This window comes from Adiantum capillus-veneris, chromosome 6 (assembly GCF_014529385.1).
Source record: "Adiantum capillus-veneris isolate H3 chromosome 6, ASM1452938v2, whole genome shotgun sequence".
NCBI classification, from domain to species: domain Eukaryota; kingdom Viridiplantae; phylum Streptophyta; class Polypodiopsida; order Polypodiales; family Pteridaceae; genus Adiantum; species Adiantum capillus-veneris.
Genome location: NC_140936.1, coordinates 59,359,844 through 59,387,724, shown reverse-complemented (window position 1 = coordinate 59,387,724; position 27,881 = coordinate 59,359,844). Strand labels below are relative to the sequence as shown.

General features: G+C 44.2%; 1 pseudogene; it reads left to right on the top strand.

The window, feature by feature from the left end:
• The first annotated feature begins 2,102 nt into the window (after nucleotides 1-2,102).
• LOC147455576 (uncharacterized) lies at nucleotides 2,103-3,463 on the top strand (annotated as a pseudogene).
• The last annotated feature ends 24,418 nt before the right edge of the window (nucleotides 3,464-27,881 follow it).

Genomic DNA, 27,881 nt, shown 5'->3' with positions numbered 1-27,881 from the left:
GAGGCATCGGCAGGCAAGGCGTGGCATGAGCTCATAGGCCTTGTTGTACTTCTTAATGTAGGCGGTATCGACATGGTGGACAGCCCGCTCCTGAATCTCATCGCAACTTGCTTGTATGCACCGTCACAGAATGCGCAATGCACGTCTGCTTGTTGTGCAAACATGAGAGGGTCATCGGCAGGCAAGGCCTTCATGAGCTCATAGGCCTTGTTGTACTTCTTAATGTAGGCGGTATCAACATCGTGGGCAGCCCGCTCCTGAACCTTCATCTAGAATTGCAGAATGCATGTAGCTTAGGCTGAGCAGCTCGCCATATGTTTAGCTTTGATCTAGAAACCTCGCAGCTTTAGCATAAACCTCTATGCTACCTTCAAATTTCACACAACATTACAAATATCATGTGAAAACTAGTCACGCAAAGTAACCATTGTAATTTAAGCAGGAATTGACTAATATGTTAATTCCTAAGCAATCGCAGCAGAAGTACCTGCACCCTCAGCCCATCTCCGCCCTGCTCGGCTGAGCAATCGCAGCACACGCAACACTCTCTCTCTCTCTCTCCTTCTCTCTCTCTCTCTCTCTCCTTGGCAGTAGCATGGAAAAAAACGCCTCTCTCTCTCTCTCTCTCTCTCTCTCTCTCTCTCTCTGACAGTAGCATGGAAAAAAAAAGAATGAATTACCTCTTCAATTACCTCGTCTCTTCTGCGCTCTACGTTTTCAGCCCATCTCCGCCCTGCTCGGCTGAGCAATCGTAGCACTCTCTCTCTCTCTCTCTCTCTCTCTCTCTCTGGCAGTAGCATACCTCCGCAAAACACGCAGCACTCTCTCTCTCTCTCTCTCTCTCTCTCTCTCTCTCTCTCTCTCTCCGGCAGTAGCATGGAAAACAAAAGAATGAATTACCTCTTCTCTGCGCTCTGCGTCTTCACCTTCTGCGTCAACCTCTACCTCTTCTGCTCTGCGTCGTCAATTGCTCTCTCTCTCTCTCTCTCTCTCTCTCTCTCTCTGCGCGCGCGCTGCTTGCTTTTCTGCACGCTAAGAACGGTGCACGCTGCTATAAAAGGTGGTGGCTGTGGCTGCTTTTTCTGCATACTTTTAGCAAATCAACGCCAGCGCACGCATGCCCATCCTTAGCTTTACCACCAGTGCACGCATGCCAAGTGGCATACCTCCCCTTCCACTATGGCAGAAATCACTCTTACATAATCAAGGTAAAAACTAGACTTTCGCACCTTCTGTGCAGCCTTGCGCCCCTTCCTCACCTGCTCTCCGCCAGTCTGCCTAGGCTGAATCGGCTTCAGTTTCTTCTCTGCATTCCGCACCACCGTGTACACCGCAAGATTCCGATTAATGACAGTGAACTCGTAGGGACATGTTTCTTCAAAAAATAAAAATGAATGAGCACAATTTCTGCAATTAAGCGCAGTGAGCCATGCTAAAAGGCAACTGCCTTCTTCATGAATCACTGTCGAGCACGCCAGCTCTTCTAGACCTCGGATTTTGTCTTCTAGCAGTCCTATATTGCCTGTAGCACAAGTAGATCAAGGTCATTGTAAGAGCTTCTCGCTTCTGTCTGTTATTGACTTTTTTCTTGTCAAATGTCTTTTTAGTAAGCGGAGGAAATATCTCCTTCTTTGTGGTGGATGGTATTTGTATTGTGAGCCAGGGATGAAATAGTACATCCTATTGCTGTCTGTGGAGGATGGAGAGGTGACCTGGCTAACGTACTTTATGTGCTAAATATCACGAAAATTTAGGATCTCACTTTGATAGTTTGTATGATGAAGAATACAAGAAGATTGTGAAGCTGATTATGCGATAAAGGAAGTGGGTGCGATGGTTGTTTGCCATGTTTGCATAGGGTTCAAGGATTATTGCAGATATAGAAACTGACACAAACAAATTGGGCATAATCTACAAAGTCCCTGAAAAGTTGGGATTTGGTTATAGGTTCGCCAATAATTAAGGGTTTTGAAATGCAGAACATGTGTGAAGTCTGCCACTGGTTATAAGCTCTCAAGACGTTCTTTTCTATATGTGACATTTACATATATATTCTGAATATAAATATGTGTGTTGGGCCTTTAGTTGAATGTTTTTTTATCACTTTATGCACCTTTTTTAATCCTAATGCCTATTATTATTATTAGAGAAGTTCTCATGCTTATCATGAATCGTGGGTCTTATGATAATTTATTATTCCTTCATGGCTGTTTGTAGGAGCACCACCCGTAAGTAAGAAGATTTCTTCTTCTACAGGTTGCAGGTTTGAATATCTTGGGCAGCTACAGTAATGGCAAGAAGTCTCACCGACAGACAACTAGCACAGACGGAATGCCCAGTACTTCCAAGTCATGAGTCTCAGAGGAGATCTATGTCAAGGACAGTCCCAGCAGCACCAAGGAGCTTTTCAGAGCTTGAAGAATGGCCAAACTTCTTTCAAGATGCAAGAAGACTCTCCAATGGTTTTGATGATGTTGTACAGGTCCATGCTAGTGTCATGGATTACTATAGAGAGCTCCCACTCGAAGCAGCAGCAGATGAGATCGGGGTGAGAGGTGCTGGTGTTTCTTAGAGTCAACACACTGGCTCGTAAATTGAACATCCCATGGAAATACGCCCAAGGTGGAAGTGGACGTAGCATGAGCTCTACAGACACTGTCATAATGACTGATGACCGGCAGCCAGAAGGAGACCTGTCAGAGAGGATTTATGGCAATGGAGGACATTCGCAATGGGATATGCCACGTCATTGTACCTATATAGAGTGTTTGACAGATAGAAAAATGGGCGAGTCGATGAAAGAGGTATTACAACAGCTGTTCGGTGATATGGTTTTGGGCGAAACAAAAAAATACGGATTCGTTTCCAATTACAATACCACTGTTTTCTTCAGACGAACACAGCTGAAGACCTTGCAGTTTTCACCTGTAGTGACTGTGGATGATGCACCAATAGAGAAATTTTTATTTGTCCTTGTCCTAGCTTAATACAGAACGGGATGCAAAAGGGGCCCTCTCAAGACTTGCAGTACCAGACACCCCACCGCAGGGGTATAGAATCATCGCAACATCAACAACAAACAACTCGAAGTGGAACGCTTTCTAGTCGTACAAAGATCACAGTCAAGAGTAGTAGTGGCTCGAGGAAAAGGGTAAAGATTTCATGGTCGACAGATCGGAATTTGAAGAATATGCCAGATCCCTAGAGAGGCTTGGGATCACAGGTGCAGTCATATTGGATTTGCCAAGTACGGTAATGTACTAGAAGGAGAGGTAGGTAGTAGAAACCTGGCGATCAAGGCCTTCGATTTCAGGTTTGAAGGTGCCGAAGCAGCATATCTGCATGAGGGAAAGGTATATGATGCACTTTATTCGCTTCAGGGTCAGTGTATTCCAGTGCTGGTATTATATACACAAGAAGTTTTGGACAAACTCTCACAATAATTCCCACATTGTGACTTACATCAACATCATGAGCTTCTGTGAGGGAGGCACCGCATACCTAGCTAGGTACGATTGGGGCCATTGTATGAAAAACATTGGAAAAGACTCCATTTTTCTACATGAGAAAATTTCTAAATCTTCTTGTGAAATTAGCTGGTAGAATTCCACATACCAATATCTATTTCTTGGGATTGTCAAATGAAGGTACTCCGGTGTGTGAAAAACATTTGAAGGGAAAATCTGGGAAATCGTTATCACGAGACATTCTTCATAGCCTTGAACAGATTCATGCACGTGGAGTACTCCACAACGATCTTAAATTGTCGCATATACTTTGGACGGGGAAGAAGGATGGTGTGAAGATAATTGATTTTGATGCAAGTGTCTTACAAGTGGAGCAAGATGACTTGCATTTGGAAAAGCTACAAATGAAGGAGTTATTGAGAATCAGATGAGAAAAGGGGTATTTAGGTGGTTTTGTGGAAGGGGGTATAGAAGTGCAAGTGAAGAGAAGCTCAGATGTTGAATGGCTGAGGGAGGGATTCTTCACCTTCAGGCTTCATCATCAGTTTTGTAGGGAGTTTTGACCTTCACGAAGTTACTTCACACTAGATGCTTTAACCCCTATCAAGAAATTATAACAATGTTAATACGATTTTATTGGTTTGATGAGATTGGCTCACTATTATGCTGTGTGTATGTATGCGTGCAACTATAGCAAGGTGGGTCACGATGACTCACCCATAATAAGTTTATTGGCATTGCCGGAGGCAGTTGCTATTGCAACGCTTTGATTTTACTACAAAAAGTGTGGCCTCCGATTTCGCTTGGCTGCACAGCACCTACTTTTTGAGAAAGAGGGCAAAAGCGTGGCATGTTCGTTTCTAGTCTGGCTTCTTTTTTCTTTGAAGGGGGGACGGAGAGAGAGAAGAAGAAGAAGAAGAAGAGTATTTTAACGTCATGAGAAACTATCCCAAGAGAACTTAAAGATCTATCTGACGAGGAGAGTTGAACTCAAGACCTATTATTCAAGAGGGAAATGGGATAACCAATCTACCACACTTGGGTGATAAAAAGGTTATACCATTTTCATCCTTTTAGAGAGAGAGAGAGAGAGAGAGAGAGAGAGAGAGAGAGAGAGACTGTGCTCAAGGGTTCCTTTTACTTACGGAAGGGAGAGCCTTCCGTTCCTTTAGTGAGAGAGAGTGCAAATGATCACAACAAAGTGGTAACCACTGTGAATGAAGGTGATGAGACTGAGAAACAGAGAGAGAAGAATACGACACCAAAAAGTTGTCAAAACCCTCCTCCAAGGGCCCCTCTCTCGATGGCGAGAGAAGTCTATGCTATTGATTGCACAAATCTTGTACAATGGTCTAAATGCAATGGAATTGCTGACGATGAAGAAGACGACGATGAGGATGGCGATGAGACGGGTTGAAATATAAAAACGCTAAGGGTTGAAATCTATAAATCTCGTATCTGCTGAATTCTGACTCTATGTCGGTGACGACGGCGATGCCGACGATGCGGCGGCGACGCGCTGAAAACGCAAAAAGCTGGCTGATGTGGGTTTTAAATCTGAAAATGATGGACTGAATGGCTAAAAATTGATCGCTGCAGGTCTGCAAGAATCTGCTAACTCTAGGGTTGATCTGTGTGGGGGAAACAATGCGATGAAGATCTGCCTACCGCAACCAAGGACCATGTCGTGATGTCGTAAGGCTGAAATCTGTAACACGCTAGGGCTTTAGGCTCATCCAAAAATGCTAGGGTAGATTTGGCTCTGTCGTAAGGTTGAAAAACGCTAGTAGATCTTGCAGTTTGCAAAAACGTTAGGGCTGGTCAGGTCTTCTTCTTCGTCTTGGCTGAAAACGCTATGTTCCCTTGCCGGTCTTGCTGAGAAGGTGCACTGCCAGAACTTGGTTCCCTGCTACCTTTTCTACCAGAAAGTACTAGTGCTAACTTTTCTTATATATATCCTTAGACAATTTGCCCTACCCAGTTTCCCAACAAAGTCACTTATTAATAATAAGTGAAAATGGCTAAAATAAGGAAAATAGGTTCTGTGCACTGTAAAATGCTCCTGATGGAATCTGATGGTAATGATGATGATCATGCTGTGTGCAACCAGAGGATATGCATCTACTCTAAGTGCCTGGACATGCACGGCCTGCGAATAGACTCACAAAGGTGCTAGAACACTTCCTAAGCTAATGAACCCTTATCATGAAGTAGCTTGTCCACATGCAGATAGGGTTAGATGTGCACGTGACAAGGTCTGGGTACAAAAAGTACAAAGAACTGAAAAGAAAATAGTGGGTAGGGATGGGGTGAAAGCTGATACAAAGGGAATACGAAGGGTGAGCTAATACAATGGAGCTCTCTGACAGTCGAGACATCATATACATATACATCAGTATCCAAAAGTCTATAGAGATTCAATGTCCTCCAAGGTAGGCACTCTCTCGGGACGGCTTCTATGTCGCGCCAGTATGGTATGGATCCTCTATCGCAATCTGCTTCAATGTCGAGAGGACCCCCTCATCCGTGGGAGACGGGACCGCCCCAACTCTATCCCCTGATCAAGCAGTATGCCTCTGGTGGCTCTAGTGTTGTTATGCTGTGGGGGTTGCTCGAATATCTGTGTCTGTGACTGAAAGAAATCTGTAACTTCTACTGTCGCTCGATCTCTCTCATTGTGCCCCTCTTCAAGAGATCCTCTTTGTGTTTGCGAATCTCCAGTAAGTATAACTCGAGGCATCTCTGATCCTGGTATCTCATGACTCTAGAAAGTGGCCCAAAACCCTCTCTAAATAGACATTGAAAGCGGCCTCGTATCTCATAGTGTACTGGGCAGTGACAATGAACATATGTAATGTAGCTCTGTCTCGGGCTCTATCTGGCATAGCTGACAAATCCTGGACTCAGCGGGTACTCCTCTAAATCTGCCTGTCTCGATCTCTAGGTGATGTGAGGATGTGCGTATCTGACCAATATCACATCGTATCCCGTGGGATAGATGAGTATCCATGTATCCTGGTCTGATCACAAAACCATCCTTCGTGATCTGGAGAAGATGCTCTCTATAGAGAGTCATCTTCGTACCTAGCTCATGTGTAGGCTGTATCCTTGTCCTCTTCGTATCCAACTGAATCAAGTTTTGTCTGATGAGCTTGGTAATCTTTGTCCTAGTGAGGGAGATGGAGGGTGCATCCAGAGTATACTGAAATGGGGGTAGCCGATCCATACTAAAGCCATGTAACTGAAACCAAGATGCCATCTCTGCACACCAACATGATCTATCTCCTTGCAATGCCAGCTGTCACGAAGACTCTAGTGCTAATCGAGCATATCTGTCTCTAGGGAGAGCCCAGGTGTTATGCATAAATGAAATTGATCGAGTGAGTGCCTCCACTACCAATGGAGGAGCAACGAGCTCCAGCCTAACAATGTCATGTGGTAGTGAGGCCTTGGCCCTAATCATCCGAGAAATCATAGACAACAAGGGCTTCTCCATACATCTCCATCCATCAGTACTGCTAGCTCTGCTATGATGATCAACTGAGGGGCCCCATATCCCCACTCCGTACAGCATGGCCAAAGTGACCATAGTGTCAAAGAGCCAAAACTTTGTTCGAGGTTCCTGGAACTGAAACTGCGAACATATCTTCTCAAGTCTCCCCAATGTTGCATAGGCTCTGGTCAAGCGCGTATCTATTGCACGCCTCAGGGAAAATATTGGACCACTGAAAATCGCCCCAAGGTAAGTGTATGTATCTGCATATTCCATAGTCTCTCTCGACCATATGTAAAAGTGGGGACGACCCTCCTTACCCACTGCGCCGTGGTGTTAAATACCATTACCTTGGTCTTACCAAGGTTCACAGACAATTTACTGTCATGTGCAAATACATGCAATGCATCCAAATGACATTGCATCCCCTATGGAGAATCTAAGATCAGCAAAATGAGAGAGAGAAATAAAATGATATGAAATGAAATGTTATATTAAACGTCTTCAAACGGCCAAAATGACCTATGAAACCAAATTGATACAATCCTTGTGGATCTAATCCAATGTTTGGGTACACAAATAAAATGAAGTAAAGTGAAAGATTAGGTACTAAAACTAAAAGACTAAAATCATCATCATCATCGTCACTGCCCGAGGATGCCCGACATTGGGCGTTGTCCAAGAAAGTATTGCATTGGTCGCTTGTCGATGTCCGCCTCTGTAAATAGTCGTACTGGGAATCTCCCATATCGTGCTAGAATAGTCCTGATCCTCTGGTGAAGCCCCATCGATGTCATGGTCGCCCTCATCGTAGACGTGGGCGCCTAGCTCTCTCGAGCCCAGTGACCTTGTCTACTAATATACCTCTGGTATAAGTGGGCTCTGAAGTCTATTGTGAGGCATGATCATGTGGTTGCTGAGTCCCTGCTCTAAAGAAATCAGTGTCTCCCTTTGTAAATGTCTCCCACTGCCTGGTCTCCTCAATAGATTCTCCATGTGTCTGCACAGCTCTAGCAAAAACTACCCGAGGCATCTCTGATCCCGATATCTCATGACTCTAGCCAACGGTCCAAAGCCCTCTCTGAACAGGAAAGCGGCCTCGTATCTCATAGTATACCGGACAATGACAAATGTGATGTAACTCTGTCTCTAGCTCTATACGAAAAATTGGCATATCCTGGCTTCTGTTGTTTGGTACTCTCCTAAATCTGCTAGTCTCAATCTCTAGCTGATGAGATGATGTGCACATTAGACCAATAGCACATCGTATCCTATGCACATTGTATCCCATAGGATAAATGAGTATCCATATAGGTTGGTTTGATCACATATTCATCTTCTTTTAGTTGGAGAAGATGCTCTCTATAGAAAGCCATGTTCGTGCCCAACTCTTCTACCGATTGTATCTATGTGCTTCTGGTTTCTAGCTGAATCAAATCTTGACGTATAACTCTAGTGATCTCTGTCAGTGTAAGAGAAATGGAGGGTGCATCCAAGGAGTACTGGAATGGGGCAAGTCTATCCATGTTGAAGCCATGTGACTAAAACTATGATGTCATCTGCGCATACCAGCATGCTATGTCCCCCTGTAAGACTAGCTGTCGGGATGACTCAAGGGCTAGCCAAGCATATCTGTCTCTAGAGAGGTTCCATAAATGATGCATGAAGTTAACTGATCTAGTAAGGGCCTCAACTACGAGAGGGGGGACAACTAGCTTGGCTCGAATAATCTCATGTGGCACTGAGGCCTTAGCCCGAATCAGCCGAGAGATCATAGAGACTAAACGAGATCTCTATCCATTTTTGCTACCAGATCTTCCATGGTGGTCTATTGAGGGTCCCCAAATTTGAGCCCCATAAAGCATAGCTTTGTTCGAGGTTCTGGAAATTGAACCTGCGAACACATCTTCTTCAATCCTCCCAAGGCTTCATAAGCTCTCGTCAATCTAGTCTCTGTTGCTCTCCTCAATGAAAACACCGGTCCACTGAAGAGTACCCCAAGACACGTGTATACTGCACCGTCTCCTAGCCATATGTAAAAGTGGGTGCTGACCTCTTGGTCCACTGTGGTGTGGTGTTAAAACACCATAACCTTGGTTTTCCCCAAGTTAACGAACAATCCACTATCGTGGGAAAATGTGTACAAAACATCTAAATGACGTTGCATTCCCTCCGGGAGTCAGAAATCAACACGATATCATCATCATATAACAATACTGGATCCATGTCCTGCCAACTGTGCTCCTCTATCACCATCCCTCTCAATGTAGTCCGCAATCTCATCCACATACATGCCAAATAGTGTAGGAGATAGTGGGCAACCCTGTTTCACCCCAATAGTGGAGTAAACCAATCAAAAATCCCCTCTGGAGTGCGCACGTGCCCCACTACTAACTTGTATAGAGCATTGATCCCCCATATCAACTCTTTGAGTACTCCCACCTCCTGTAGTCTATGTGTCACGAGGGTGTGCAACCACTAACCTGACTTGTTGGTTTCTTTCCCTTGATTTTTCTTTAATTTTTGGGACCCTCTTTTTGAAGTCACAAATCGCCAGTGTGAAACGGCCAACAACCGAGAGTTTCACCCGCAGTCGGAAAGGGTAGGTTTCCACGAGACGGTCGGTCGGGCTAGTCGGCACACTTTATAAGTCGATGGGTACTAGGAACTAACTCAAAAGAGGCAAAGCGGACATATGGCAGCTCCATGTCCAATTGCCAATCCAACATGAAGAGGGGGCGCCCCGATTGAGAAAAGGACTGATTTTTGTTCATATGTGAACTACTATGTGTGTGATTATTGGGTGTAGGTGACCACAAATTTAATGCTTGCCTTATCCCTTGCCCTATGTAGTGCGATGATTCCGCTCTTGCGCACCTCTCCCCCCCTTTGAATATAGAATCGTAATGCTCAGCTCAAGGGCTTTCCATCTGTATGTATAGTTGTGTGGGTTCATGCACGTATGCCGAGTTAAGAGTCTCTTGTCCATCTACTAGATTAGCTAATTGCTAATCCCCCGCACGTACATGTGAATTCGGAGAGATTTCACGTGAGAAATCTCGTCCGATTCAAAGGGCAAGTAGCCCTATAGGTGCAGAAGGACGAGGGCTTGCTACGGATGCGAGTGACACGCGAAACAGAGCCCAAAACAGTAAAATACAGCTTGTTGTGTATTTTGTAGGTTTAGGGTTTTGACCCTAATTGATCCCTAATACCTCTAGGAGCTTCAGGGAAGCAATGGGATCGTTGTACGGGTAATCTAGTGCATTTTCAGGCGAAAAACAAAAAATTCAGCGTGCTGCAAATTCTCACCAGGTTTGGGAAAGTGCTTGTATGCACCGGGGAAGTCACCTATGGCATGGGGATTTTATCTGTGAAGCTTCCTAGTGTGGTTATGCTGCCGAAATTGGGCTAGAGTAGGCCATTTTCAGCCTGGTAAAAATGGGACACCTCATAGGAATTTGCAGGTTTTTTCTCGAGTTTTATAAGAATAAAGAAATACCGAGAGGAACGCGAGTCTTTGGGGCCTACAAGGTGTCGATGTCTGCTTGGGAGCGCTCTAGCTACCAAGCCGTGTTTTGTTTTGAAGTGTTGAATTCTAGTAACAGGCTTATTCGTGAAGTTCCTTTGTGTCGTGAAGTTCAAGTAAAGAATCGGGTGAAAGCTAAAGTCGACCGCCCTATGGGCCTGTTTCATGATTCCTTCATCGGGACATAATCACTTTTTCCTTAAAGAGTGAGCCTTAGTTGGTGTGCGTCGAAGACACAAAGCATAGGAACTCAGAATTACACTGACTGACATGACAAATGATGCCAAGGAAGAGGGTTCCTCTTCACAAGACAGACAGGCTATTCCTCCTCCAGTGTTTGAGCGTAGCGAGAGTTCACAACCACCCCTGTCTCTACCTTTTGTTGATTTGAATGCTCCACAAGGTCAAGGGTTTATGACTGGGCAACTAGACGAGGATGCTTTCAGGACGTAGTTGGTTGCTGCTGTGAATGTGTTCTCTCGGTTGGTGCAAAATCCTGGTTTGGAGAATATCTGCAAGTGTCGCCAAATGTCATAGCAGACAAGGAAATTGTCTCATGCAGTAGAGCCTGTTGAGGCTCAAGCCTAGGTCCCTTGTGTGTCCCAGTAGGGTAGGGAGCACTCACATGTTGCAGAATCACGTGGGGCTCCAAGACAACTTCCTTTTGTCCACAAACAGGTGGTTAGGACGCCTATTGCACAGGCTTTACCAGTTTAGCCAGCCACCTTTCAGAGTCTGCATGTTTCATTCAATGGACAAGTAACCAGTTTCCAGGGGCCAGGCTATGCAACAGGTTTTTCCACCACCCATGGTACATCCTGGGTATTTCGGGGGTGGATCAGTGTTGGCTAGTTATGTGCCTCGGAACGAGCAATATATGCCAGGAACAGTGTTTGGGGTATTGTCACGTGCACATCTAACCCTATTATGTGTACGTGGACAAGCTACTTCATGTCTAGGGTTCAGTTTAGAGTTCAGTTAGCCTAGCTTAGGAAGTTTTCTGGCACTTTTGTGAGTCTGTTCGCAGACCATGCATGTACTTAAAAGTAGATGCATATCCTCTGGTTGCACACATCATGATCATCAGATTACCATCAGGAGCAGTTTTACAGTGCACAAACCTATTTTCCCTATTTTAGCCATTTTTCACTTATTATTAATAAATGACTTTATTGGAAAACTGGGTAGGGCAAACTGGCTAAGATAATATATAAGAAAACCTAGCGCTAGCACTTTCTGGCAGAAGAGGCAGCAGGGACTAAGTGTCCAACAGAGCATGTTCTCAACAAGACTCCCCAGCAGGCAACCTAGCGTTTTCCAACCAACAGACCAAAGATCAAGCGTAACGTTTTTCATCAAGGACAGCCCAACATTTTGCAGACAACAGATCAAGTATGGCGTTAGCAAATTTCCACAGTAGGATCCATAGCGTTTTTGCAACAAGACACCAGATCAGTCCTAGCGTTTTTGGGACAGCAAAGACTTAGCGTTTTGCAAATTCTCGGCGATATAAGTCCCCTTGCATCAGCACTTTGCACTTTCAGCAGATAGACACCGCAAAATAGCCCCCAAACCTTGCAGATCTCACCTTCTCGCAAAAGATCCTCGCCGCACGGTTAGATGAACCAAAGTTTGCAGATTCAGTCCGCTATTCGCAGATTTCAGCATCTGCGTTTTTAGCACATCGTCGTCACCGCCGTCGTCACCGACATAGAGCTAGAATTCAGCAGATACAAGATTTGCAGATCTCAGCCATTAGCATTTTCAAATTTCAACTTATCTCGTTTCCGTCCTCATCATCGTCGACATCATCGGCAAGTCCATAGCATTGTAGAGATTTGTGCAATCAATAGTAGACCGCTCTCGCCATAGAGAGTGGGGCCTTTGGAGGAGGGTTTGACAACATTCTGGTGTCGTATTCTTCTCTCTGTATCTCTCGGCCTGAGCACCTTCATTCACAGTGTTTATCCACTTTTTTTGTGATCATTTGCACTCTCTCATTAAAGGAACGGAAGTCTCTCCCTTCCGTAAGTAAAAGGAACCCTTGAGCACAGTTTGGAGCAGTCACCTTGAGCAAAGTTCAACATTCACTTCCACCGCACCTTACATTGGTATGAGAGCTTTGGCAGTGTTCTGTATCACTCAAGGAAAGAACCACATAATTTTCTTTGCTTGTTGCGGTCGCACGTAACCCAAGTCTACTTGGGCGTGTCAATTCCTAATCGTGTTTTTGAAGAGTGATAGGAAACCCAAGAAAGAAGGGCTTGTCCATCCTCCCCGTGTGCCTCTTTTCACTCATTGAGAGCGGATCGTGCACTTAGCGGCCGGCCAATCGACGTGAGGTGGGAAAAAGCAACCTTGGTGTGAGCACAAGGCAGCCAAGGGGTGCGCCCGCGAGAAAGAGAAGAACTCGGGTAAGAGAAGGTCCTTCTCTAACACAGATTGCAAGCTAGAAAGAAGAACCTCAAGAACCAAGAAAAAAGAACCACAAGAACCCAAGTTCCTCTTGAACTTAAGAACCCAAGACTTCAATGTATGGTCATCACCTGAAGCAGAATGGATACTTCGCATGGAGGTGATGAGCATGGAGGGGGAGAAAAAGAATTTTCCCCACGAGGAGGTTTTTCCGAACCTCCTCCTTCCCCATTTACGCAAAGGATTGCATCAAATCCTATGGAGGCTTTGGTGAAGATGATGATGGACAGGAAGTTACAACGAGAAGCACAACGCACCACCTTGGAGCGCGAGCACGAGGAAAGAAAAGCAGAAGGATTGAGCATCAAGCATCGGCATTTCCATTGTGATTTGCCATAGTTGATAGATTTAGATCAGAAAGACAAGTTTCGATTCCAGTGTTTGCGCATGTTTGATGAACGGTTTGGCACTTTGTCTATATGTTCATCTACATTGCATGCTCAGTCTTTAGAGAAGACTAGAATTTTTCCGGTCACTTTACATGGAATGGGTATGTTCATGTTTTTGTGTTGGAAGTGGTTTTGGGAATTTTCACCCTACATTCCAAAAACTTCCTCAAATATATCACCATTCAAGAAAGCAGTAACAATGTCTTCCTGATGTACATCCCAACAAAAATGAGCTGCCAAATCACATAGAAAACGCATAGTAGTCATACAACAAGTGGGAGCAAAAGTCTCTTCATGATCTATGCCTTTTTGTTGTACATAACCCTTTGCAACAAGTCAAGTCTTATAGCGATCAATCTCACCATCTGGCTTGCATTTCGACTTGTAAACCCACTTTGTACCAATGGTCTTTTTGTCAGGGGGAAAATCACATAAAGTCCATGTGTCATTTTCTATAAGTGCATCATATTCAGATCGCATGGCATCCATCCAATTTTTTGAATTCTATGCTTCATCAAAAGACAGAGGTTCCTCAACATCATGTAAGCTAGACACAGCCAAAGCATAACAATCTGATGTATAAGATGCATGGTGAGAATCTGAACGAGTACCACTAGACAAAGATACATTCGATTTACTGTCACGGAAAGTATGCATCAGCCATTTTGGCATACCTCAAGCCTGCTCATTCTCAACCCTTTCCTCAGCAAGTACATCATGTACATTTGCATCAGTAATAGACTGATTTTGTAACATTTTCGAAAACCCCCATAGGTTTTATTTGCCTCATTGGAATTTACATTTGAGCCTCCACCGCTGAAAAGAGGCAACAAAGTGTCATAAAAGTCTTGTGAGCTTACATTATTGTCTCTAGTAGGATTGAGCAGAATCTTCCACAAACGCAACATCCCGTGAGACCAAGATACGCTTTGTTACAGATGATACAACCTACAACCTTTGCTTTCAGCACTATAACCAACAAAAATACATTTGATAGCGTTATCATCCAATTTCTTGCGTTGCGTTTGTGGTGCCAAAGCATATTCCAAACAACCAAAAACACGCATGTTTGTGTAGCCAAAGTTGGTCGAAGCTAGGAGATGGTCTATGCCAGGTAGAGGCAGTAGTCAAGTGCAGTGCAGAAGGTTAGGGCAGGTGCCAAGCCCCTAGGTAACCAAAGGTTAGCAGGAATGTATGCTTAAAGTGGGTTTTAGACCAAAAGGGCTGCAGAATAGTCCAGATGGGATGGCACGTCAAGGTGCTTGAAATGACAAATTAGTGTCCTAGAATTTAGTGCTCAGTGTGCTCTAGAAGCCGGTCCAGACGGCTCGTCAAACGGAGCCCTGGTGCTCAAGATATTGCGGTTTAAAGCTAAAGTGTGTAGCAGATCCCCGACGAACAGGGCAGCTGGGGATAGGTGGCTCAGGCTCATATCAGTATATACATGTGTAGTGCTCGAGTAATGGAGCATGCCGGTCTTCTTGGATTGTGAATCGGAGCTCTGGTTAGCAAGATATGGTCAGTTGACATTTTTCTAGGGACCGGGTCTGAGCCCACTTGGTTGCATTGAAGGGTGTGCCATCTAGCGTCTTTTGAGCCTCGCCAAAGTTCTTAGTGATAGGGTGTGTCATGAGGAGCTAGCACGAATCAACGGCACATCAATCGGATGCTTGGTCAGCGAGATACAGGGAGATGGAGTTGGGAGCCGTGGGCAGTGAACAGTTGCAGATGGTTTTTTTTCGTTTTGGAGGCCTTGGTTCGAGGGTGCGGAGGGATCGAAATGCAGAGACGGCAAGTGTAATCGGGGCCGGTAATGTGAAGTTTTCGTGAGTTTTTTCTGTTGGGTAATCGGGTCTGGGAGCAATGAATGGGAACCTCCAGAAGAGGACCAAAAAAAGGGGTCTATTATAAATTTTTCAAAGGGGTTGAAGGGGTATTGAACCCGTGGGTGCCACGTGGCCTGGCGAATGCTCCCACATGCGACTGCGCAATGGAAGGCCATGGGGTATAAGGACGCAAAGGAGTGCTAGTGTAAGGTATCGAACTGGAGAGCTTGGAGCTCTGTGGCTATGGAGGCGGCGCTGCAGGCGTCCGTAGGCGTTGCGTGGCATTCAGCAGCTCAGCGGGGTGCATCACGAAGGTTTTTGGCCAGAGGCGGCGGGGCGGCGCAGTGGCGCACCCGCGCGTGAGAGTGTTTGGTGGTGCCGGTGGGCGCTCACAACAGATGACATGACAGTATCCAAATGAGGGCGTGTGCCCGCGGCACTCCGGACTTATGTTTTTAGAGGAGAGGTCACGCCCTCCCCCAATAGCGACATCACTATTGCTAGCCGAGGGGAGGGGTCCCACGGATATCAAGCATAGAGAGAGAGAGAGAGAGAGAGAGAGAGAGAGAGAGAGAGAGAGAGAGAGAGAGAGAGAGAGAGAGAGAGAGAAAGGGAAAGTCCGAGGACCTCCATGTGGACAGAGCAAAGGCCGTTTGCGCCAAATAAAGAGCAAGGGCAAGGCCAGTACAGGGCAGTGCAAGGTTGAGTTCCAAAGGGGTAAAAATGAAAGTGAAAAAAATAAAAAAAATGAAAAGGTTAGGGGGCAATAGCGACATCGCTAATGCCCCCCCCAAGTGCAAGAGAGAAAGAGAGAAGATGGAGCAAGGCGGTGCCCCCCCTCCCAAAAGATACCAAAAAAGGGTGTCCCATGGACCAATTAGATAGCAGTTTCCTCAAATTAAAACCCCCCCACTATAAAGGCCAAAAAATTAATCGAATGAGTGGCTGCTTCTTAGGTTTTTTCTTGGACTTTTGGACTGCCGTTTGAAGCCTGCAAAGTGGAGTTCTCTAGCAAGCTAGCTCCTTTGTAATTTTTGCTTGAAATGGCCATGGTTATGGCAGTGCAAGCGATTGTATATGTGTTTTGAAGTGCAATCAAGCCATAGTTGCCTCCCATGCTGTTGTTTCCCCTTCCCCCCTTCTCTTTCATGTTTCTCCTCGATGCCAGCTGTGTGGAAGTGTCTGCCCCCCCGGACCGATGGTGTTTTGAGTGAGAGAGTGAGATTGAGTGGTTGTGTGCGTGTGTAAGGGTGGAGACGGGAAATGGTAGTAGGTGTACCTTGTGTGGTGGTTTGTAGAGTGTGTGAGCAGTGGCAATTGAGCAGGCGGTGGTCTGCTAGTGTAAAGTGTTTCTTTGAAGGTGTTTTCTGAGAGGATAGGGGTGCTGTGAATACCCTGAGCTATAGAGAGGCCCTTTTGTTTGTGTTGGGCGTGTTCCCCCATTCCCTCTCTCCATCTTCTGGTGCCCCCACTGAGGAGTATGCTGACGCTCCTAGTTGAAGTCGAAGCAATGATTTTTGTGATGCCAAAGGTGCGGCCTTTGAAGAGAAGGTGCTGCTAGTGATGGCTTGGGCAGGATTTCCCATTTTCACTAGGGTTGAAGATGCAGAAACCTGGCTTCAAGACTACGGATTGTTCGTGTTGGAAAGCGGTTTATCGAGAGAAGATGGTGTGGTACAGGTGTTCCCGCTCCTAGTTCGTGGTAAAGCAAATCTATGGTTCGATAGCCTTGGGGAAGAAGAAAAAGCAGATTGCGAAGCCCTGGAGGCGGCTTTTTGAAGCAGATTTGTTGCAGATGGGCAACTGAATGAAGTAAATCGAAAGCTAGACAGTTTGAAGCAAAGCTTGGAGGGTGTTTTGCAAGCGCTCGAGTGGGATTTCAAAGTCCTATGGGGGAAGTTAATCAAGGTAACTGCTGCAGAAAATGCCAGTTTTTTGAAATTGTGTAAATTCATGGATTGCCTGCATGAGGAAGTGCGAGATAAGGTGGAGATAGATGACCCAATGTCGTATAAAGAGGCGGTAGCTCTAGCGAGAGGGCGAACCAAAAAGATTTTGAAGAAGCGTGAGGCTAGGCAGGGTTTGCCAAATGTAGTGATGCCAAAACAGTGTAAAGTGGTGGTAGTGGAGCCGTAGGTGGTGCAAAGAGAAATGCAAATGCGAGAAGAACCAAGATTTCTTTGGCTACAAAGAAACATGATGGTTCTTATGCCGAAGATGCCAGCTAGAGCGGTTCCAATTGTGGAGGAAGTGCAGGTGGTTCCAGAGTGGGCAAATAATGTGCTGCCAAGTTTGAGTGAAGTTGTTGAAGCTCCATTGAAGTGCGGTAAAGAGCAAGGAGTGCGGTTTGCAGACAAGGTTGAAGCGGTGAAGCTAGAGGAGATTCCTGAGCTTGAAATCGAAGAGGAGACTGGGTCGAGTGACAGTAGCTCTATGGACGCAGATACGAGTTGGGAGACCAAGTCATCCCAATCCAGGTATGATGAGTTTGACCTCTTACATGTGAGTGGAGAGGCTATAAATGTGTGTGAGGAGCAGCATGAAGTGCAAGCCGAGGTGCTTAGTCAAGACCAAGTGGAGCGGTCTAGCCCTACAGGTGGTGATGTGCAGGTAAAGCTGGTGTGCAGTACCATGCTAATGACCATGTAGAGTATGCCATAGTGGTGCAGCAAGTGCAAAATTTTGTTTAAAGGTGTGAAGCAGTTGTACCTATGGAAGAGGACGAGGAGCATGTGATAGAGAACGAGTTTCTCTCTTCCTAGGCAGAGATTGAGGATGCAGTAGTAGAAGAGCAGGTAATTGCAGTGGACAAGTAGGTGGTGCTTATTGACCTTGAAGGGCCAATTGACGAGGAGGAACTCGATGATGCTAGAATTGAGTTCATGGCATGTGAGAAGGGCGGAGCAGGGTAGAAGTTAGAGGAGCTTCCTATGCAGTCAATCCCCTCTATGACAGGTGATGCAGATTCCAAGGCGGTGTCCAAGCTTTGTAAGGAGGTATGTGAGTGGTGGCTGAAAGGAATGGTGATAAAGGTAGCTGTGCAGTGTGCTGTTGAGTAGGTGCAGGATATGCTAGACGAGGATCTAGCTTTACATGGATGGGAGGGTGGGTCAGATATGTTAAGTATGTTTGGTGCGAGTGAAGGTGCAGGTATGTCTTTGGATGGTGAGAACAAGGATGCTCTATTTGATGTTCTGGGAGGAGCTTTGTTGCGAGTGGGTAGTTTTCCAAGGGGTGCTTGGAGTGGTAGAAGCATGTTGATGGCAGTTTGGTTATGCAGTTGGGTATGTGCCTTGGTGTGGCACTATGCAAGGTTGTTGCAGGTGGATGGAGGAGACCAATGCAAGGTGTTTGACCCAGGAGGTTGATAACAAGTAAAGCAGGGGGTTGGGCAACCCGCATGAGCAAAGGCAATGGGTAGCACGTGCCAGTTTTGTACATATGTTAGGTGTTTTTGCAGTGTACAGAGTCTGTTTTTGGTGTGCATCTTTTTAGTGCAATAAGGCCGTGTGTGTTAAACATAAATGTTCAATGAGGGGGTGGGCAATGATGGTGCAGCCAAAGTTGGTCGAAGCTAGGAGATGGTCTATGCCAGGTAGAGGTAGCATTCAAGTGCAGTGCATAAGGTTAGGGCAGGTGCCAAGGCCCTAAGCTGCCAAAGGTTAGCAGGAATGTATACTTAAAGTGGTTTTTAGGCCAAAAGGGCTGCAGAATAGTCTAGATGGGATGGCAGATCAAGGTGTTCGAAATGCCAACTTAGTGTCCTAGAATGTAGTGCTCAATGTGCTCTAGAAGCCGGTCCAGATGGCTCGTCAAACAGAGCCCTGGTGCTCAAGATATTGCGGTTTAAAGCTAAAGTGTGTAGCAGATCCCCGATGGATAGGGCAGCTGGGGACAGGTGTCCCGGGCTGATGTCAGTATATACATGTGTAGTGCTCGAGTTATGGAGCATGCCGGTCTTCTTGGATTGGGAATCGGAGCTCTGGTTAGCAAGATATGGTCAGTTGAAATTTTTTTGTGGGCCGCAATTGGTTGCATTGAAGGGTGTGCCATCTGGCGTCTTTTGAGCCTCACTAAAGTTCTCAGTGATAGGGTGTGTCATGAAGAGCTAGCACAAATTGACCGCACATCAATCGGATGCTTGGTCAGCCAGATACAGGGAGATGGAGTTGGGAGCCGTGGGCAGTGAACAGTTGTAGATGGTTTTTTTTCGTTTTGGAGGCCTTGGTTCGAGGGTGCGGAGGGATCCAAATGCAGAGACGGCAAGTGTAATCGGGGCTGGGAATGTGAATTTTGAGTGAGTTTTTTTTGCTGGGTAATCGGGTCCGGGAGCAATGAATAGGAACCTGCAGAAGAGGACCAAAAATAGGGGAAAAAAGGGGTCTATTATAAATTTTTTGAAGGGGTTGAAGGGGTATTGAACCCGTGGGTGCCACGTGGCCTGGCGAATGCTCCCACATGCGACTGCGCAATGGAAGGTCATGGGGTATAAGGTCGCAAAGGGGCGCTAGTGTAAGGTATGAAAGTGGAGGGCTTGGAGCTTTGTGGCTATGGAGTCGGTGCTGCAGGCGTCCGTAGGCGCTACGTGTGGCGTTCGGCGGCTCAGTGGGGTGCATCACGGAGGTTTTTGGCTAGAGGCGGGGCGACGTAGTGGTGCGCCGCGCGTGAGAGTGTTTGGTGGCACCGGTGGGCGCTCACAGCAGATGACGTGGTAGTATCCAAATGATAGCGCGTGCCCGCGGCGCTCCGGACCTATGTTTTTAGACGAGAGGTCACGCCCCCCCCCCCCCCCCCCCCCCCCCCCAATAGCGACATCGTTATTGCTAGCCGAGGGGAGGGGTCTACGGATATCAAGCATAGAGAGAGAGAAAGGGAAAGTCCAAGGACCTCCATGTGGACTGAGCAAAGGTCGTCCCCGGGCCAAACAAAGAGCAAGGGCAGTGCAAGGTTGAGTTCCAAAGGGGTAAAAATGAAAGTGAAAAAAAATATAGGTTAGGGGGCAATAGAGACATCGCTAATGCCCTCCCCCCCCCAAGTGCAAAAGAAAGAAAGAGAGTAGATGGAGCAAGGCGGTGCCCCCCCTCCCAAAAGATACCAAAAAAGGGTGCCCAATGGAGCAATTAGATAGCAGTTTCCTCAAATTAAAACCCCCCACTATAAAGGCCAAAAATTAATCAAATGAGTGGCTGCTTCTTAGCTTGTTTCTTGGCCTTTTGGAGTGACGTTTGAAGCCTGCAAAGTGGAGTTCTCTAGCAAGCTAGCTCCTTTGTAATTTTTGCTTGAAATGGCCATGGTGATGGCAGTGCAAGTGGTTGTATATGTGTTTTGAAGTGCAATCAAGCCATAGTTGCCTCCCGTGCTGTTGTTTCCCCTTCCCCCCTTCTCTTTATCCTGCTTTCATGTTTCTCCTCGGTCCCGGCTGTGTGGAAGTGTGTGCCCCCCCGGACCGATGGTGTTTTGAGTGAGAGAGTGAGATTGAGTGGTTGTGTGCGTGTGTAAGGGTGGAGACAGGCAGTGGTAGTAGGTGTACCTTGTGTGGTGGTTTGTAGAGTGTGTGAGCAGTGGCGATTGAGAATGCGACGATATGCTAGTGTAAAGTGTTTCTTTGAAGGTATTTTTTGAGAGGATAGGGGTGTTGTGAATACCCTAAGCTATAGAGAGGACCTTTTGTTTGTGTTGGGCGTGTTCCCCCATTCCCCCTCTCCAATGTCACTTATGTACTTAACAGGTGTCCTACAAAATCTTTGCTCCATATGAAGCATGCCATGATAGAAAGCCTTCTATTGAGCACACACATGATATACTCAAGCCAAAACAAATGCAGAAAAGCTTGACTTTTGACCATACATCGTGCCATTTTAGTAAGTGACCTATTTTTCCTCTCAGCAACACCATTTGTCTGAGGCATATAAGGCATTGTACATTGGGTGTTTTATCTCACAATCAACCAAAAATGCATTAAATTCATGAGACATATACTCTCCTCCTCGATTGGAACGGAGGGTGCCTATAAAAAATTTTGAAACATTTTCAGCCAAAGCCAGAAATTTCTTGAAGCACAAAAACACTTTAGACTTATCTTTAAGAGGATATACCCATGCACACTTGGAGTAATCATCAATGAAAATCATGAAGTATAGGTAATTGCCCAAGGAAGGAATTTGCGTGGGTCACAAACATCACTTTGCATAAGTTGCAGCCTACATGTGGCCCTAATAACTGAACAATCCTTTGGAAACTTAGAACGTTGCAGCTTACCCAAAATACAGCCTTCACAAACATGTTTGGCAGGTGCTTCAAGAGGCGGCAAAGAAGCAACCATATCAAATTTTTGCAAACCCAGCAAACTGGCAAAATTCAGATGCCCAAAATGTGCATGCCAAAGTTTTGCATCTAAAATAGCCTTAGAATCCACGACTGTATTTGCAGAATTTTGCCCACACTTGTCATACAAAGTGAGCTTGTACAACCCACGTCACAAAATGCCAGATGCAACAATTTCATCACCAAAACTGAGAGTGTGTTTTATATGCGAGCTTTCATTTCGAGCTTTTGCAATCAAAACCAATTTTGCGAGCTTTTTGATTTTAGATTTAGAGCCTTTTCTAACGACACAAAAAATTAATCCAAAACAAAGACATCAGAATATTATACACAACAAAAAAGATCTATAATCTCGCAAAAAATTGGCTTAAGATTTTGAGTCTCTTTTAGCGATACACACCAAAAACATGTACAAGATTCCAAAAGCCCTAATTTTGAGCTTGTACAATTGTCTAGATAGATACCACAAAGCATGCTTCTCTTACTAAAAGGAATTAAAATAAAGTCTCATATGTCTAGAAAAGCTACTCCACATCTAATACAAAAGAGAAATCTACTTCAATACATAGCTCTACAGGATAATCTCTATGATTTAGGCTCACTACACCACAGGCTTTATCTTGCGGGTTTGCCCTAATACAAATGCAAGGTCTGTGGGAGTTAGTGCAGGCTGATGAATGACCATGTCCTCTTTTGGTTGAAGCCCTAGAATATGCACATACACATAGTACATGTGCTTACATGCCAAAAACGCTTTATGTGTAGATTCTCTCTTTTGAAAATCGGGACAGGTGCAACTAGGTTCTACCTTAATGTGTACATCATAACAACTCTCTGTCAATATTCGAAAAACTATGTGTTGTTCACTTTCTAATTTTTTGTCCAAGAACGTTTCAACCATACTTGCAGCTGACTCGAATCTCTTTTGCGCTTCTTTGGAAATACCATGTCTTCAATTACGCTTCCTGCTGAAGCCTCCTTGTGTAAGAGTAGCATTTGTATTGTTCATGTGTCGTAGTGGTGCTGCAAAATCTGCAAATTGAAATCCACTTTGTACCAAGCTGTCACTCTCTTCCTTTGATAAATTTGTTCCAATATCCACTTGCCAGAAAGTAGGAATGATAGGTGAGAATTTAACTTGCCTCTGTACTTTTTGTGTGTGGCCTACTTCATAATTGCAAAACCATATCCACTGTGCAATGTCTTGTCTTTAAAAGTTCTCTCAGACCAAAAACACGGTGCAACCATTCCCACATTACGGCTTTGTAGTTTGTTACCACAACTTTTCTTCCCTACCATTCCAAAACAATTCCTCATGCAATTGGCTGGCATCCTTCGTAAAGCCCACTCTTCGCGGGCAACTTGGACCTCTTGAATACACCTTGTTGCATTCTCCATAGACTGCACTGGAATGCTATCTCCTACTTCACTGTCAGTGACAACATAAACTTCTTCATTATCCTCTCTATCAAAATGTATACTTCGTGGTCTCCCTCTGGTTTTTTGTTGTCTTGCTTCCATTACATATCCAGGTTTATGTGAGCTTGTACCAACTGCACATGTTTTCTTCTTCCGCTGTACTGTCTCTTTGTCACCTTCCATCACAGGCTCCTCATACAAAGGACTACCAGCCACCAAGCCTTTTAATGTACTCGTAAAATGAGTTGGATTTGGAGATTCTCTATGTTTGGAACTGTCCATCATTGCTTCTATGGAAGGGCCCGTTCCAATGTATCTGCCTGTGGTGTATCCCAATCTTTTTGCACATTGAATATATGCACTCAAAACATCACTGACACATGCATCATAAAGTGAGATTTTACGTTTACCACCTTCACCTGCCAGCCAACTAGCATGGATGCTCTCTGACAAGTTTATACTTGGAATTTGAGCTCTCTCCCATGGACTCTTACTAACCTATAAATACAAAACAATTAAAACCATATAAATGTAAATTTCTATTTTCAAGTATTTAATAAGAATTAAAAAAATGATTGATATACCATTGTCTCAGCGCTTCCCCAATGGGCAATCCGTTTCTCCCACCAATTAAACCATCTCTCTAAAGCCTTTTTATTATCCCCTATCACATATTTCACCCACCATTCTCGTATTGTGGAAGCTATATGAGAGGCCTCATTTGTAGTCTTTGCTAAGCGCCATGCTTCACACATTTCAATGTGATGCATTTGTCTATCTGTAGCGACATGTTTTTTTGTATGTTTGTGTAGACTCTTCTCCCAATGGAAAAGACACGAGCGCTCCCTTCCCTCCATTACATTATGCCGTCCACCATTGTATACAACTCGTATTGCCAGCCAATTAGCCCCAGCTTCATCAGACATAAATCCAACAAAGTCTGATGGTTCATGCCCACACCTCTCCATAACTGTGTTTAAATTTCTCCAAAACAAGATTTGTGTTTCTTTGTCTTCTTCTTTACATTCACATATTGCAATCACCTGCAATGCTCTCATGCTGTACACATAGAACAAATAAGTAATAACAGGTGTCTTATATCAAACATGCTATCTAACATATTTTTATAAATTCACTTACCTAGGATCATAAACCGAGCACGACATAGTTGCCCATCATTCAATTCGATGAGTATGATCAAAGTGCACCCAAGCACTACTCAAATCTCCTGTCCCTCCTTGCCTCATTGTATTGACTAGTTCAACTCCAGAAGCAGGTCCTTTTGTGGAAATTTTGAATACGTAACATTTGTCGTTAGGTCCACCTTGGCCTGGAAAACGACTTCCATGAAATAATGGAAAAACACATCGTTTCTGTAGCAATAGTATATTGTCATATCCATCACCAACAACCTGACCCTGTTTAGCTTTCTCATTTGACAAAATACTTTTGAATCCCCTATTTTGAACAAGGGGCATCATTTCCTCAAGAAAATGGTTAAGCTCTACATTAGTGGCTTCTAAATCATCTTCTTTAGTCAATGATTGAAATAGCATTTGATACGCAACTAACATCTGTACTTTTCTAGGACCCCCCTTCTCAATCTTTACAACTGTCTTAACAAGATTGCGCACTTTTTCAAGAGCTGCCCTTCTAGTATCGGGCTGTACATTGTGGTCATGCACTCCGAGATGGATCACCAAACGTGTTATTGTTGTTTCCTTTGGCATCACATAATAGATCATACACTTGCAAACATTCGAACAAGTGACCGTTCTGTCACAATGGTGGCAGGTTATTTTAGATTTACCTTCGCTAGCAGGATAGCCCATGATGATTTGTCTGTCCAGATGTCCATGAAAGAAGGCGTCATTGTATCTCCTTTCACCAAGGTAAAAAGGGCATGTCACTCTGCAACATTGAAGGCTTCTAAGACAATAGCTCAAATGCACAGTGCAATCTATGGCCATGTTGGTTGATGCTGGGCGAGACCAAAGGTGACCGTCGTACTTCTGCTCCATACTGAGCATCCTTTTATTGTTGTGAATTGGAGGAAGCTCGAAACAAACATTGCCATTATAAAAATTTGGGAGCTCGCCAACCTTTTTGGGAGTTCCACAAATCTCTAAAAATTTAGACAACCTGCACGATTTACCTTTGTCTTTCATCCATGAAATGATGGATATATCCTTTGAATACTCCTACCTTGTATGCTCCACCCCATCTTGTGTGTCTTGAAAGGGTCCTGGTGAGCTGGTTAGTTCCATTGTCTCCAAAACAACTGTGTATGTACCTTCATCAATATCAACATTTAAATGTGATGGAGTCGAGCTTTTGTTACATGGTGTAGCGAACATAGAAGAATCACCGACTTCTTCATTTGTTTCTAAACTATCAGCCATATAAACATAGCCATCTGAATGAAGAATGTGGTAAGCTGAGGATAGAGAATGGTCACGAAGGTAATGCTTTTGATCTTCATGATCCCATCTAGGCAACACATTGACCTTAGACTCAGAGCTCCCTGTCTGAACAACTGCTTGCAAGCCTTCAAACTGAATAGAAGGAGGCAATAGGCTTTGTAGAAGCTCTCCATTTCGTAATGAGACTCTATAATCCATGTGAGCACCATTAATTGTCCATGAAAGCATTGCTGTAGTTGTAGCTGTCATGTTTGAGACAGACAGGGATGAATAATACTTGAGGTAAATAAAATGACGAAAAGAGAAGGAAGAGAATGTGCATAAGGTACAAAGAAAGTGTAAAAGCATGCAGCTGCAAAAAGTTACTGCTGTGTTCATTGAAAACTGTTCTATATTTAATGCATTCATTGAAAACTGTTCTAAATAGATTTGGAATATTCACTCTTTAAGATATGCACAATCATAGCCATTAAGATACATTTGAATCAGCATGTTGTCAAATCCATCTGTTAACCTATCGAGCTTTCAAAATCTCCCCAAATACGTGCATATAAAAAAATTGAACATAGGAGTTATAAAATATACGATTTTTTAAAAATTATTTATAATATATGTATATATATATGTATATATGTATATATAGTATAAAGTATAGTTTTTTATATTCCCAATTAAGCGCTTTAAAATTAAAATGGACATAGTATAGTATATATATAATATATGGTATTTAAGTATATAGTATATATAGTTACATTACATTATACCAGTACCAGTCAGTTACAGTACTAGTCCAGTCCAGTACAAGTACCGGGCCAGTCTTGTCCAGTAGCAGTACAGTACCAGTCAAGTCCAGTACCAATCAAGTCCAGTCTAGTAGCAGTCCGGTCCAGTCTAGTCCAGTACTAGTCCAGTCCAGTACCAGTCAAGTCCAGTCTAGTCTAGTACTAGTCAAGTCCACCTAGTACCAGTCAAGTCTAGTCCAGTCCAGTATCAGTCTAGTCCAGTACCAGTGAAGTCCAATCTAGTAGCAGTTCCGTCCAATCTAGTCCAGTACTAGTCCATCCAGTACTAGTCCACCCAGTACCAGTCAAGTATCGATCTAGTCCAGTCCAGTAGCTGTACTGTACTAGTCAAGTTCAGTTCAGTACCAGTACCAGTCCAATCCAGTACTAGTCCAGTCCAGTACCAGTACCAGTTCCAGTCCAGTACTAGTCCAGTCTAGTACTAGTACAGTCTAGTACTAGTACCAGTACAGGATAAGTGCAGTCAGAGATAAGTACCAGTCTAGTACCAGTACTAGTCTAGTCCAGGATAAGTCCAGTCCAGTACTAGTACCAGTACCAGTCCAATCCAAGATAAGTTTAGTCCAGTACCAATCCAATCCATCCCAGTAGCACTGCAGTACGTTATATAGTATATATAGATTATATACTATATAACGTTATACTTACAATAAAAAGTATATAGTAAATAGACTATATAGTATATAGAGTATATTTTATATATATATATATATATATATATATATATATATTGTGATTATACATATATTGTACATAAAACAGAGTATAGTAATGTTATATAATATTTATCGTTCATTTCACCATTTTCCACAGTCTTGGACTTTATTCTAATTGTTTTCGTGAAGTTTCAAATTTTGACCCGGGATACCTGTCGGGAACCAGTTTTGAGGATGCTAAGGTCAAAATTTCGAAAAGTTTTTCATGCAGGAATTGTAGTCCTCAACACGAGGAAAAATATTGCTTCTTCAAATTTTTTCAAATTCCTTCATTTTGATGCTCGTTTCAGCCCGTAGATTAGGGAAAAAGTGAGAAAATGTTGTTTTGCGCTGTTTTTGTAGAAATTGTCAAATTGCAGGTGAATTTTCCACCAAACTGAGCTGGATATGGATTTTATGTATCACACAACTATCGAAGAGCTTAACAAGGCAAACTATTTCATGTGAGTCGGCCCCGGGCAAATTCTGAACCGTTTGAGAGTTACGGCTCTCTGAAAATGGCCAAGAATTGTGGACTTAATATTAAAAATAAAAAAAAAACTTAATTGTGGCCGCTTTGCTTAAGACTAGAGAGGGGTAAAAAATAGCTAGTACCAGTCCAGTACTAGTATACAGTATACCAATACTGGTACTCTATACTGATACTGGTATTGTACTGTACTGGTAGTATTGGTACTGGTTTAATATTGGTACTGGTATTGGTACTCGTATAAAGTAAATAGTAAATAGTCAGGTCGAGTTTGGTTTTAGTTATTTTGGTCTTTGTCCGTGCATAATGTGAATGTCAAAGCTTAGGTTTGAAGCATTACTACTTTAGGAACCAATCGTCTACCTGCTCAAGCTAACACAGTCCAGTACCATCGCGCGCGCATCATGTTGGTGCCTCCTCTCTCTCTCTCTCTCTCTCTCTCTCTCTCTCTCTCTCTCTCTCTCTCTCTCTCTCTCTCTCTCTCTCTCTCTCTCTCTCTCTCTCTCTCTCTCTCTCACTCTCACACACACACACACACACACACACTA